The 14,390-nt window shown below is 40.0% G+C and overlaps 1 long non-coding RNA gene across 1 annotated transcript; it reads left to right on the top strand.

Annotated features, from left to right (window-relative positions):
• The first annotated feature begins 6,081 nt into the window (after positions 1-6,081).
• LOC139550904 (uncharacterized) lies at positions 6,082-6,447 on the top strand. The gene is made up of 2 exons (XR_011670151.1): positions 6,082-6,175; positions 6,278-6,447. It is a non-coding gene; the product is annotated as an uncharacterized lncRNA (long non-coding RNA).
• The last annotated feature ends 7,943 nt before the right edge of the window (positions 6,448-14,390 follow it).

The raw sequence follows: 14,390 nt of genomic DNA, 5'->3' as shown, positions 1-14,390 counted from the left end.
AGCTTCAGTTTAGCTGGCATACCTTTGAGTCTCTGTCCCGTGTCCCAAATGGTGCCCTATTCCCTACATAGTGCTCTTGTTTTGATCGGAGTCTTATGGGCCCTGATCAAATGTGGTGCACTTTATAAGGAATAGGGTGCCATTTGGGATGCAAGCTCTCTCTCTGCCAAGCCCAGCTTTTTGAGTCACCAAAATACAGTCAAACAGCTGCACTTCTAATGATGCTTGTACAAACAGACCTTGAATGAGACAAGAAAATAGCAAAAAAGTGAGAGAGAGAGAGAGAGAGAGAGAGAGAGAGGAGAGAGAGAGAGAGAGAGAGAGAGAGAGAGAGAGAGCAACAAACAGGCGAGATGGAAAGATGAGCTCTGTCTATATTTGTACCCAGGGACACCACAGATGGGAAGAGTAGTTTGGCAACCTGGTTGAAAAACAAATGTGGAAATGAAAGGCCTTTGACCACTGACCATGCTATGTTTGCTTGTTTTTAATAATAGTTGCTTAGTTGGCTAAGACATTGCATGCGTCGCAAATGGCACCCTATTCCCTTTATAGTGCACTACTTTTGCCATTTGGGACGGATAAGAGTCTAAAGAATGTTTGTTATCACTTTGCTTGAACCCTTTCATCATGCAACATTCAATGAATTGAATGAACCTAGCTATAAAGAGCAATCAGCAGTTGCTACATACATTTTTCGACTTATGAATGAATCCTTATGAGTCTATTGATACACCCATGCGTCAATCTAAGTGACATAATAAAAAAATCCCCATCGAAATCCATCCGTTTTTTGTTCGAGATATCAATCCACCTTTATGTTGGCCATCCATGTTTATCAGACCCCCGAAAATGTGTCTGTTCGTGGAAAGGGGAGACTCTCACAAACATGGTGTTCTCCCTTTTTCTCTACGACCTCAACAAGTGTCACGGGACTCTCGGTAATGCTGATGTGCCAAAAACACAAAAAATATCCAGTTGTGAGGATTATTCTACAATGTTTCTATTAGGGTGCAAAAAACATTCACCTGACGTTACAAGAAGGTTTCCAGAACACATTTTGTTTGTTCTTTAAAGATTCACAGAATGTTTCATTAGGTTGTGGTAACATTGTATGGTAACATGAGAAGATATATCTTCCCAAATCACAAACTGTCCAGCTGTGCTGACATTCAGATAATGTTTGTATCAGGGCGTATAAAACATTCCCTTTATGTTGCAAGAAAGTTGACGAAACATCCTTTCTGAGTTCTTTAAAGTTTCCCAGAAAAATTTAATTAGGTTGTGGGAACAGTCAAAGTACATTACAAAAGATATGTTCCCAAAACACAAAATATGCTCAGCTGTAATGACATTCATACAGTGTTTCAGTTAGGTCGCACAGGATATTCCATTAATATTGGTTTGCTGGGTGGGCTCTATTTTAACAAACCTAAGGCAATGGTAAATCTTAATGCTGGAGTTAGCGCTATGGGTCCGGGGGTGTGTCAGAAATATTTTTGCTATTTTTACAGGAGGAATTATGAGCGCAATAGCTGGCAGTGGTCCGAAAGGGTTGGGTTTTGAGGATTAAATAAGTTGTATGTGTGAGTAGGCCTTGGCCAATCAACATGCTCCTAGGGTAAATGCCGATCTCAAGTTCTGTACGTTATTGACAGTCTTTGCATTGTCATCAACTCCAATTTGGCTGAAGGCACAGAATATTCTCATCCTAGTCCATTGTAGATTGATACTACAGTTTATTAAATAGCATAGGCTACAGTAACGAATAATAGAAAAAAATTAAGAAAAATCCAGTGTTTGCTCAATATGTTTGGAGTGTTGTCAGTCAACATTGCTGCAATTGGCTTCAACAAGCATAGGCCTACATGTCATTACGCATTGCACTTCTACTAAAATAACAAATACTAGGCTCCCGTAAATTGTACAGTATATGTGCTTTGAAAGGCTGGTAATGGCTCACATCAACACAATTATCCCAGAAACCCTAGACCCACTCCAATTTGCATACCGCCCAAACAGATCCACAGATGATGCAATCTCCATTGCGCTCCACACTGCCCTTTCCCACCTGGACAAAAGGAACACTTATGGGAGAATGATATTCATTGACTGCAGCTCAGTATTCAACACCATAGTGCCCTCAAAGCTCATCACTAAGCTAAGCATCCTGGGACTAAACACCTCCCTCTGCAACTGGATCCTGGACTTCCTGACGGGCCGCCCCCAGGTGGTAAGGGTAGGTAGCAACACATCTGCCATGTTGAACCTCAAATCAAAATCAAATCAAACGTATTTATATAGCCCTTCTTACATCAGCTGATATCTCAAAGTGCTGTACAGAAACCCAGCCTAAAACCCCAAACAGCAAGCAATGCAGGTGTAGAAGCACAGTGGCTAGAAAAAACTCCCTAGAAAGGCCAAAACCTAGGAAGAAACCTAGAGAGGAACCAGGCTATGAGGGGTGGCCAGTCCTCTTCTGGCTGTGCCAGGTGGATATTATAACAGAACATGGCCAAGATGTTCAAATGTTCATAAATGACCAGCATGGTCATATAATAATAATCACAGTAGTTGTCGAGGGTGCAGCAAGTCAGCACCTCAGGAGTAAATGTCAGTTGGCTTTTCATAGCCGATCATTAAGAGTATCTCTACCGCTGCTAGTGTCTCTAGAGAGTTGAAAACAGCAGGTCTGGGACAGGTAGCACGTCCGGTGAACAGGTCAGGGTTCCATAGCCACAGTGTTACGAATCCCTTTGGCCCAGCAGTCTAGGGGGGATGGTAACGAGACCCGTAACATAACTCATGCGAAGTATAATAGTGACAAATTAACAGTGAGAACAAAAAACCACAGACAACTAAATTACCGTCAAACACTCATGGTTTATTTTGTAAACACACGGTAAAGGGGGGCAGGAAAATAGGCTGAGCTGGACCCAAGGAAAGAAATAATAAGTATCCAAAAACACCCCTAAGCTAGACTACCTGCTTTAAGAACAGCTAGCTAACTAACCAAAAATACATTGGGTGGTCCGCCCAGTTCAAACTAGTGTTCTTAGACAAAGCATTCCTACGGGTAGTGTATGCCCATGGGCGAGTTGTCTAGGTACCCCCTTCTCCCACCATCAAACAAACAGTCAAACACCATAACCAAAACAATACTCAAAGGTGGGACAAAATGACTTGTAGGTGTACAAACTAAAGACAGTTCAATCCAAAGAGAGAGATTTAGAGAGCGAGATATAGCGAGAGATTGAGAGAGAGAGACACAGAGAGATTGAAACACAAAGAGATCGAGTTCCAGAGAGAACAACTGAATGGGTTTCTAAACCAAGGGAAAGGGGATGTGATTGGGTAATGGAAACAGGAGGAGGTGTGTCTTCTGATTGATGACTGATTGGGGAATGATGATTGCCACCTGTGAGGGGAGAAGGAGAGAAAATAAACACACAGGATACACACACACAGGATACCTGTATCCGTAACACGCAGACAGAACAGTTGAAACTGGAGCAGCAGCACGGCCAGGTGGACTGGGGACAGCAAGGAGTCATCATGCCAGGTAGTCCTGAGGCATGGTCCTAGGGCTCAGATCCTCCGAGAGAGAGAAAGAAAGAAAGAGAGAAAGAGAGAATTAGCGAGAGCATATTTAAATTCACACAGGACACCGGATAAGACAGGAGAGTACTCCAGATATAACAAACTGACCCTAGCCCCCCGACACATAAACTACTGCAACATAAATACTGGAGGCTGAGACAAGAGGGGTCAGGAGACACTGTGGCCTCAAAACTGGAGCTCCCCAGGGTTGCGTGCTCAGTCCCCTCCTGTACTTCCTGTACTCCCTGTTCACCCACGACTGCATGGCCAGGAACGACTCCAACACCATCATTAAGTTTGCAGACGACACAACAGTGGTAGGCCTGATCACCGACAATGACGAGAGCCTGTAGGGAGAAGGTCAGAGACCTGGCCAGGTGGTGCCAGAATAACAACCTATCCCTCAAAGTAACCAAAACTAAGGAGGTGATTGTGGACTACAGGAAAAGGAGGACCGAGCACGCCCCCATTCTCATCGACGGGGCTGTAGTGGAGCAGGTTGAGAGCTTCAAGTTCCTTGGTGTCCACATCAACAACAAACTAGAATGGTCCAAACACACCAAGACAGTCGGGAAGAGGGCATGACAAAGCCTATTCCCCCTCAGGAAACTAAAAAGATTTGGCATGGGTCCTGAGGTCCTCAAAAGGTTCTACAGCTGCAACATCGAGAGCATCCTGACTGGTTGCATCACTGCCTGGTACGGCAATTACTCGGCCTCTGACCGCAAGGCATTACAAAGGGTAGTGCATACGGCCCAGTACATCACTGGGGCTAAGCTGCCTGCCATCCAGGACCTCTACACCAGGCGGTGTCAGAGGAAGGCCCTAAAAATTGTCAAGGACCCCAGCCACCCCAGTCATAGACTGTTCTCTCTACTACCGCATAGCAAGCGGTACCGGAGTGCCAAGTCTAGGACAAAAAGGCTTCTCAACAGTTTTTACCCCCAAGCCATAAGACTCCTGAACAGGTAATCAAATTGCTACCCGGACTATTTGCATTGTGAGCACCTCCCCCCCACCACCCCTCTTTTTACACGGCTCTTTTTATGCTCTGTTTTATCATATATGCATAGTCACTATAACTATACACACATGTACATACTACCTCAATTGGGCCGACCAACCACTGCTCCCACACATTGGCTAACCGGGCTATCTGCATTGTGTCCCACCCACCACCCCCCAACCCCTCTTTTACGCTACTGCTACTCTCTGTTCATCATATATGAATAGTCACGGCGCACGTGACAAATACACTTTGATTTGACTCACGTTCTCAATAAGCAAGATATAGCCTAGTTCTAGAGTTGATACTGAATTATAGGACTGAATAATTTAAATACGTTTGGAGGAGTGTGTCTTTGGTAACCGGATGACAGACGCTCTTTGGAGATGAGGATGGATACTTGAAAAAGCTAAATTAAGTATACAGGTAGGCATATGTACATGTTTCAGGATGTGCAGTATATTTTACATTCAAGGCACTCTCACAAATGGACCATTTAAACACCTTTTATGGATAGGCTACTTGGCTGCAAGGCCAGCATAAAAAAGACACCCGACGACACATTGCTGTTAAACCAGACGTTGTTATAATAGGATGAGGGTATTCTACTAAGGGCTTGGTTTTTCATCAAGTGAAACGAAAAACAAGCAACTGTTACAGTAAAATAACTTAAACGTTTCTAAATACAAGGGTCACTGGGAATCATCTCATCTCTCGTTTTATGATGGGCATATGGACACATGTATGGAGGATTTTTTACACGCGTCCTAAATATCGGGAGCTGGATAAAGTAATGTACAATACATAGATAAAAAGGAAATGTTGGTTCACTCTTTTTCTGCTCCCAAACTTTATATTTTAATAAAGCTTTGGTGATTAAAATGTATTTCAAAACCATTATTGATAGGCTTGGCTACTAAGGAAAGGGATAAAAGGCCTTTGACCACTGACCATGCACTGTTTGTTTGTTTACTACTACTTTTGCATGACTATTTTAACAAACCTAAGGCAATGGTACATTTTAATGTTGGCGGTAGCGCTATGGGTCCGGGGATGTGTAAGAAATATTTTTGCTATTTTTACAGCAGGAATTATGAGCGCAAATGCTGGCGGTGGTCCGAAAGGGCTGGGTTTTGATTAATAAATAAATGATATGTGTGAGGAGGCCTTGGCCATTCAACATGCTCCTTGGCCTAATACTGTATGCGGTAATCTCAAGTTCTGTAGGTTATTGACAGTCTTTGCAATGTCATCAACTCCAAAAGGGGGATAGCTAGTCAGTTGTACAACTGAATGCATTCAACTGAAATGTGTCTTCCACATTTAACCCAACTGTCACGAATCCCGTTTCCTGAGTCGTTTTTTTGCCTGTGTTCTGTCCTGGAGTGTTTTTTCCGGCGTCCTGGAACGCACCCTGTCTGGTTGCCGGGCAATGTAGACAGTTGGGAGTTCTGATTACCCGCACCTGTATCCCATCAGCTATCTGCACACCTGGTCCTGATCATCATCTCTCCTCTTCATAAGCCCGGACCTGACATCCATTCCCTGCCGGATCGTTAGCCATGAACAGTATGTTGTGCCATAGTATCAGACTCAAGTTGGATAGAATTTGTTTTGTTGTTTTTTACGTATTGCTTGCCTTAAACTTACCTCCGTTTGTTTTGTCTTCAGTTACTCACCCGGATCATTTACCCCATTCCCGCCTGGTCGTCGGAGGATTCCGCTACCCCATTGGATTCACCTATTTACTCCCATCAACTCACCACCGCTGCCCGCTACGCCACCTGGATATATCTACCCATTCACATTCACTTGTAAATAAATACTCACCTTCTTCCTACGCTCCTTGTCCTGGTCTGCATCTGGGTTCGATTTTGAAAGAACGTGACACCAACCCCACTGAATAAGAGAGGTGCGGGGGACTGCCATAATCCACATCCATGGTGCCCGGGGAACAGTGGGTTAACTGCCTTGCTCAGTGGCAGAACGACAGATTTTTACCTTGTCAGCTCGGGGATTCAATCCAGCAACCTTTCGGTTACTGGCCCAACGCTCTAACCGCTAGGCTACTTGGCAAAATGCATTGGACAGGACAAAAGGCAGCAGGTAGCCTAGCGGTTAAGATGTTGGGCCTGTAACCGAAAGGTTGCTGGTTTGAATCCTTGAGCAAACTAGGTGAATAATCTGATGTGCTCTTGAACAAGGCACCTTAATTCATCCTGCAAGTCGTTCTAGATAAGAGCATCTACTAAATGACTAAATGTTTTTCATTTTTTTAACGTTCGTGGAGGGGAGGCTATTCTTGTTTTTTCATCAAATGAGACTAAATGGGAAAAAACATTAATTTGGATTTCTAAATAAGAGGGTTACCTGCACAAAAAGCACATCTCCTCTTTTGTTCCATGAACATATGAGCACTGTGCATCACGGCTGGATAGGTTGCACTTCCGCTCTCAAATTCCATGCCTTTAGCAACCGCGTTACTGCTAAAGCCCATAGCCGCGGGACATAGGGATGCTGAGGGTGCTCCAGCACTCCCTGAAAAATCGTTTTATTTTTTATTTTTTTATTCTAGTCCTGTATTAGAGGACTGCGGGCCCAAAAAACGAAATCTGCCCCCCCCCCCGTCACCAAACATCCTTCCGCGGCTATGCTAAGACCTGCTTTTCGTTGGTCTTGAAACTTTCAATTTGCACTGTAGGAAACTGTCCCTTTTGTATTTGTTTTTAAGGACTCACCTCTAATATTGCCGCCCCTCCCACCTCAGTGCAAGCGAGCTGATGTTAGAAAGCTAAATTGCCGAACCTGGTGGCGGACGTGGCGGACGTAAAGGTGATGGCGGACTGAACAAAGTTATGTAGAGCACCTCAAGATAAAAACGTAATATTCAATATCTGCAAGTTAGACTAAATATTAGCCACTACATAATCTGGTGGGTAATAACCTTCAATCTGGATAATAACACAAAACACATTTTAAGACTAGAGACATTTATCGACAAATATTACGAAAACAAGCAACACCCAAACATGACGGAGAGTAAGACAGGGGAACTGATTTCAAAACGAAAACGTGACTCTTCTACAGACACAGACACCACCGGGAATGGTAAAGGTCGAAACCGATCTGTTAAAATCAATAAATGACAAACTGGGTATACTTGAATTAGTTAGTAAGGATATAAAAGAGTTGAAGGCAAGCCTCGAGATGAGTGATGAAAAAGCTGCGACATTGGAGAAGGAAACACACAAGCTAAAAGGGACAGTCAATAAGATTGAAACCGAAATGAATGAAATTAAAAAGGAGAACACCGTTCTGAGGGAAGCCTTACTGGACATACAAACTAGATCCATGAGAGAGAATCTGGTACTTACAGGTGTCCAAGAGAAAGAAGGAGAATCTGTAGTTCCTGAATCTGTAGTTAGAGAGTTCCTCCTTACAGCGCTTCAGATTCCACGCGAAGTTATTGACAAAATCCAACTTGAACGTGTATACCGCTTCGGACAGAGAGGCCAAAGGTATGAACGCCCAATCGTTGCCAAATTTGCTAATTTTAATTTAAAGATAAAATAATGATTAAAAGCCTGGGTAAAAGACTTGCTGGGACCAAAATTGGCATGAATGATCAGTTTCCGAAGGAAATTGCAGAACGGCGCAAAGTTCTGTATCCAATTTTCAAAGAAAATAGATTAAAAGCAAAACGAGTAGCTCTCGTCGTTGATAAACTATATATTGATAACCAGTTGTTCAGAGACACAAAGACTACTCCATGGTTATTTAAAAAATTAGAAAGTTCTCATAATTGAGGAAAATAAACACAATTCTAGCCCGGTTATGGATTGTAACAATACAATAAAAAATATAGCTTTTCTATATATCTTCACATATAACTAATTGAACACACAAGCACTAATTCAACATAGTGAAGATAAAAACTAAGTAAACAGAAGGCACAGTATGTGTGGATGGTGTTGTGTGTGTTTATTGTTTATTTTATTTGTTATGTTTGGAAAGTTGAGTGAGTAATGAAATGGTTGCATATCCCAGAGCCAATGTATTGCTGTGAGCCGGGGTATGAGAGGGTTTTCAATGTTGTTCAGATGATGGATATACTTTTAAAATGAATTATACGTCTTATTTATTTATTGTCCTATCATGGGGAACTACATTTTAAAAATAAATTATATCTAATTATTTATTTATTATCCTATTTTAATAGTATGGTCCATGGCCCTATACCCTAGACACCCACCTGAATGACCCAGATACTAAGGAGAAGTCCCTAACTGTTTTATGTGCCTGCTGTAAGCAGTCTGTATGCAGCTAAAATGAGGTCAAAGACCAAGAGCAGCACTGCCCCCTCAAGATTCTGAGCCCCCTAAAGGGAGAGCATAATATACAAGGAAATTCTCAAAGCTGCTAATGAGAACCTTGACGACCTTGTACCTAGCCGGTGGGGATTCCGGTGGGGTGCCCCCACCTAGGCAGTGGCAGTGCTGGCAACACTAGCTGCAGTAACCCATGGGGAGGGGGTCACACTCGGACATTCAGAGAGGGGGTATATTATTGTGACCCTGGTGGCACAAAATCAAAGTCGGACTGCATGGAGATGCTTGGGAATATAGTCATTACGGGTGACCGTATTGTGGGTGTTTCAGGAAGAAGGTGTACATTTGACCTCCATCATCTAGGATGTGACAATGGTAAATAAAATCTCCCAATTTTTGCCCATTTTTTTGCGCGGTCTTGCAGGCCTTCTCATGCAGCTGCAACTGCAAGTGCATTTGTAAATCATGACTTATCTTGAGTTGGGCTCTGGGATGGTGCAATTGTTGAGAAAGTGAGCTTATGGTTGTGTGGGGGTAAGGGTTGAGTGTGTGTGGGTGTATGTGTGTATCCCACAACTGTTGCGAAGGAGTAAAAGATGTTAGGGACAATAGAGGATGATCCACAGCTATATATAATAAAAATCGAGGTGAGAGCGATGGAAATGCATTTGGCAGTTGATCTACTTCAATTCGGTAAATGGCACTGTGTGCTCTTTTCAAAGGATGGATCCCAGTCGGTTCAGGGATATGGGATTCAGGGGGTCGAGGGTGGTCTGCCGGGCATTGGGATGACAACCCAACTCGGGATGAGGAGGGCTTTTAGCGGGTGGAATAGTAGGGACCAATTGGAGGTTTACTTAGTAGAAATGCAAATATCATGGTACAGCTATATAGACACTCAATCATCATGTTACTTTTTAATGGTACGTTTACAAACATATATTTTGATAAAAAATATATGGTAAGTGGTGAAATAAGGTAAGTGGTCTCATTATGGTAAGTGGTGAAATAAGTATAGCCAGTTACAATTGTAATGTCTTAGCAGATAATAAGAAAAGACAATCAGTATTTACCTGGCTAAAACAGAAGGATTATAATATCTATTGTTTACAGGAAACCCATTCAACAGTTTTAGATGAAGTTTTGTGGAAAAAGAACTGGGGGGGCGAAATATATTTCTCCCATGGGCAAAGAAATTCAAAAGGGGTGATGGTTTTAATTAACAATAATTTTGATCCAAATGTGCAAATTGTCCAAACAGATCCTCAAGGTAGATGGATTATTTTAAATATGTTATTGGACAATAAACAGATATGGCTTATTAACCTATACGGTCCGAATAATGATGATCCAAACTTCTTTGAAAATATATACAGTATAAGAATTTATCAACTCTACAAGCAACACTAGACTATATTATTATAGTGGGAGATTTTAATACGGTCTTAAATACCTCTATGGACCGGAAAGGAAATCACACTACAAACTATCACCCTCAGGCACTTAAGGAAATCATGAATGTCATGGATATATTGGAATTAGTGGATATATGGAGACTTAAATACCCTGACCTAGTGAGATATACATGGCTTAATCAAGCTAGTTGTCTTGACTACTTTCTTATACCATTCTCTCTGGCACCAAAAGTTTAAAAAGTGTTGATAGGGGACAGAATGCGGTCGGATCATCACATAATTGGCATATATATTACTCTTACATAATTTCCACGTGGGCGAGGATATTGGAAATTTAATCAAAGCCTACTAGATGATAAATTGTTTAGAACTAGGACAGAAGAATTTGTAACTGACTTTTTCAGACATAACATAGGTACAGCAGATCCTCGTATTGTATGGGACACTTTTAAGTGTGCCTTTAGAGGCAATGCAATTCAGTACTCATCTATAAAACAAAAGCAATTTAGATCAAAAGAGTCCATATTAACAAAGGAAATTGAAGGACTAACAGTACAGTTAGATAGCAATAAAAACGGTACCATAGAGGCACAGAATAAGTTAGAGGAAAAAAAAAAAAATGGAGGAACTTATTCAAGAAAGATCCAGTGTAATATATTATAAAAAATAAAGCGAACTGGATGGAATATGGGGGAAAATGCACCAAATTCTTTTTCAATCTTCAATATAGAAATGCTTCCACATTTTTTTGATTAAAACTTGTTACAAATGATGGAGTCACGCATGATTCACCAAATTATATTTTGAAAGAGGAAGTAAAGTACTTTAAGAATATGTTTTCGTTTCAGGCTCCCCCATCTCCACTAACTGAAACTAATTGTATGGATTTTTTTCCTAATAATAATGTAAAATTAACATCTGTACAGAAAGACTCATGTGAAGGCCAAATTACAGAGGAGGAACTGCTTGATGCAATTTGGGCCTTTAAGGCCTGAAAACTCCAGGGCTGGATGGCATACCAGTGGAAGTATACAAAACTTATTTTGATATACTCAAAGGACTATTATTAGCTTGTTTTAACCACTCCTATATACATGGTAGATTATCAGACACGCAACAAGAAGGTCTGATATCATTATTACTGAAACAGGACCCAAGTGGTATATAAAAAGATCCAGTCCATTTAAAAAATTGGAGACCTCTTACACTTCAGTGTTGTGATGCAAAAATCCTAGCAAAATGCTTGGCGCATAGAATAAAAAAAGTATTGTCAGATATTATTCATCCTAATCAGACAGGTTTTTTACATGGACGATACATTGGAGATAATATAAGACAAGTACTGGAAACAATAGAACACTATGAAATATCGGGGAAACCAGGCCTGGTTTTCATAGCTGATTTTGAAAAGGCTTTTGATAAAGTACGACTGGAGTTTATATATAAATGCCTAGAATATTTCAATTTTGGGGAATCGCTTATAAAATGGGTTAAAGTTATGTATAGTAACCCTAGGTGTAAAATAGTAAATAATGGCTACATCTCAGAAAGTTTTAAACTATCTAGAGGAGTAAAACAAGGTTGTCCACTATCGGCATATCTATTTATTATTGCCATCGAAATGTTAGCTGTTAAAATTAGATCAAACATTAATATTAAGGGATTAGAAATCTGTGGCTTAAAAACTAAGGTGTCATTGTACGTTGATGATTCATGTTTTCTTTTAAAACCACAACGAGAGTCTCTCCACAACCTCTTAGAGGATCTAGATACCTTTGCTGTCCTCTCTGGATTAAAACAAAATTATGATAAATGTACCATATTACGTATCGGATCACAAAAAAATGCACATTTTACATTACCATGTAGTTTACCAATTAAATGGTCTGACGGAGATGTGGACATATTCGGTATACAAATCCCAAAAGAAAGAAATTATCTCACTCCAATAATTTTTATAGAAAGTTAGCAAAAATAGATAAGATCTTGCTACCATGGAAAGGAAAATACCTGTCTATTTGTGGAAAAATCACCCTGATTAACTCTAAGTCATAGCACAGTTTACCTATTTGCTTATGGTTTTGCCTACACCTAGTGACCTGCTTTTTAAATTATATGAACAAAAAATATTCAATTTTATTTTCGAACGGCAAGCCAGATAAAATTAAAAGGGCCTATTTATATAACGAATATGAATTCGGAGGGCAGAAATTATTAAATATTAAAGCATTAGACCTCTCACTAAAGGCATCAGTCATACAAAAGTTATACTTAAATCCAAACTGGTTCTCTAGTAAATTGGTACGAATGTCTCATCCTATGTTCAAGAAGGGCCTTTTTCCCTTTATTCAGATTACACCTGCTCACTTTCGGTTGTTTGAAAAGGAAATAATCTCCAAAATATCTTTATTTTTTAAACAAGCCTTAGAAAGTTGGTTGCAATTTCAGTTTAATCCACCTGAAAGGACGGAACAAATAGTACAACAAATATTGTGGTTAAATTCAAATATAGTAATTGATAAAAAAAAACGGTATTTATCAAAGACATTTTTTTAAAAGGTATCATTTTTGTGAATGATATCATAAATAGGACTGGTGGAGTTGTGTCACACATGCAGCTTACACAGACATATGGAAATGTCAGCTCTACCCAAAATTACAACCAATTAATTGCAGCATTACCACAAAAATGGAAGAGGCGAGTAGAAGGGAAAAAAGTAAGGAACTTGTATGTCGGCCCTATATTAAAGAACATAAATGGGTTAAAGAAAAGTGTGATAAATAAAAACATATACCAATTTCATTTAAGGACCAAAAAACTGACAGCTGTGCCATATAAATTGCAAAATAGTTGGGAGGAGATTTTCGATGTACCCATTCCATGGCACATGGTTTATGAATTGATACGCAAAACAACGCCGGATTGAAAACTTCGAATTTTTCAATTTAAATTACTATACAAAATTCTTGCAACTAATAGAATGTTATATATATGGGGGATACAATCTTCCCAGCTCTGCAGATTCTGCTGTGAGGAGGCAGAGTCATTAGATCATTTATTTTGGTATTGTCCATATGTAGCTAATTTTTGGTCACAGGTCCAGGAATGGCTGAAGAATTGCAACATTTGCCTAGCACTAACGCTACAGATAGCAATACTGGGGGATTTGATAGTCAATCAATCAATAATATAATAATTATTTTAGCAAACATTTTTATTTTTAATTTACAATCTGTAGAAGCTATGAGAATAGGAAGGTTCAAATATTTTGTGAAGCATCACAGCACAGTTGAAAAATATATGGCAAATAAAAATCCGAAATGGATGATGTTGGAAGATAGATGGGAAGGGTTGAGTGGAGATGAAGGGTGGGACTAATAACAAGATAAACAATGTAAAGCATACGGGATCTGTGGAATGTGTATAGGTTCGGAGCTTTTGTGAAATAGCACAGTTACAAGTGGAAATCAAACTGGGTGGACATCAGAAATAGAGGAAGGACTAAGAACAAACAAGAGAGAACTATTGTAAAGTAGACTGTGTCTGTAAAATGTGTATAAGATGTATAAATTGAAGGTAAAAGCAGAAGTGTTTATTAGTTTACTCCAATTGTGGGATCGGTGGTAGGGTTTGCGGGGAATAATAATAAAGGTATATTCTTTAAAAAAGTATGTATGTCTATATAGGTATGTGTATGTATATACTGTATGTGTATATGTATGCATACGTGTATGGATATATTTACCCAAAAAATATGGGGGATTGGAAATAATGCAGACAATTACATTGGAAGCAACATTCTTTCCGCAATATTAAGCTGATCCACACCTAAATTTAAAAAAAAATAATAATAAAAAAATTGCCGAACCTGGCGCAAGTGATTCAAAATGCCGGAGCACCAGTTTTTACATGCTGAAAGTGCCAACTGACGTAGATAGAGCACACTAACTTACAAATGCATCATGAGTTTAGTTTAACCATCGTAGCCAATCAAAATATAAGCTTGTTTTACTCCAAGGTTTGTAAACAAAGTAATCTAA

This window comes from Salvelinus alpinus, chromosome 2, assembly GCF_045679555.1.
Source record: "Salvelinus alpinus chromosome 2, SLU_Salpinus.1, whole genome shotgun sequence".
NCBI lineage: Eukaryota > Metazoa > Chordata > Actinopteri > Salmoniformes > Salmonidae > Salvelinus > Salvelinus alpinus.
This window is presented reverse-complemented; position numbering and strand designations above follow the sequence as displayed.